This window comes from Physeter macrocephalus, chromosome 19 (genome assembly GCF_002837175.3).
Source record: "Physeter macrocephalus isolate SW-GA chromosome 19, ASM283717v5, whole genome shotgun sequence".
Lineage (NCBI taxonomy): Eukaryota > Metazoa > Chordata > Mammalia > Artiodactyla > Physeteridae > Physeter > Physeter macrocephalus.
Window position 1 is genome coordinate 17,994,466 of NC_041232.1, and position 800 is coordinate 17,995,265.

Consider the following 800-nt stretch of genomic DNA (forward strand, 5'->3'; position numbering starts at 1 on the left):
GCCTGCGCGTCCGGAGCCTGTGCTCCGCAACGGGAGAGGCCACAGCAGTGAGAGGCCCGCGTAACGAAAAAAAAAAAAAAAAATTTCTCTAAGCCTATTTCCTCAATAATAAAATGGAGATAATATTTACCTCATAGGCTTTTTGAGAAGATGAATTAGCATATGTTGTATGTGTGTTTTATTGTAGTTAAATATACTTAATGTAAAACTTACCATTTTAACTATTTTTTTTTTTTTTTTGCGGTACGCGGGCCTCTCACTGCTGTGGCCTCTCCCGTTGCGGAGCACAGGCTCCGGACGCGCAGGCTCAGCGGCCATGGCTCACGGGCCCTGCCGCTCGGCGGCATGTGGGATCCTCCCGGACCGGGGCACGAACCCGTGTCCCCTGCATCGGCAGGCGGACTCTCAACCACTGCGCCACCAGGGAAGCCCCAGTCATTCACTCTTTCTTGAGCTAACAAAGAGCGAAAGAACTCCTTTATGAAAAGGAGATGGGGATTATATTTTTGGTGCTTAAGTTTAACTGTCTATAAATGACAATATTACTTGTCCTACTAATCTCATGAGTCTGACAGAAGGATAAGTGAAATAAGAGCTGTTAAAGCATTGTTCAAAATGTAAAGTAGGGCTTCCCTGGTGGCGCAGTGGTTGAGAGTCCGCCTGCTCTTGCAAGGGACACAGGTTCATGCCCCGGTCCGGGAAGATCCCACATGCCGTGGAGCTGCTAGGCCCGTGAGCCATGGCCGCTGAGCCTGCGTGTCCGGAGCCTGTGCTCCGCAACGGGAGAGGCCACAGCAGTG

General features: G+C 50.4%; 1 protein-coding gene across 10 annotated transcripts in view; it reads right to left on the reverse strand.

The window, feature by feature from the left end:
• Window positions 1-800, reverse strand: part of IFT81 (intraflagellar transport 81) — a 120,330-nt gene that overhangs the window by 88,378 nt on the left and 31,152 nt on the right. The window lies entirely within an intron of this gene.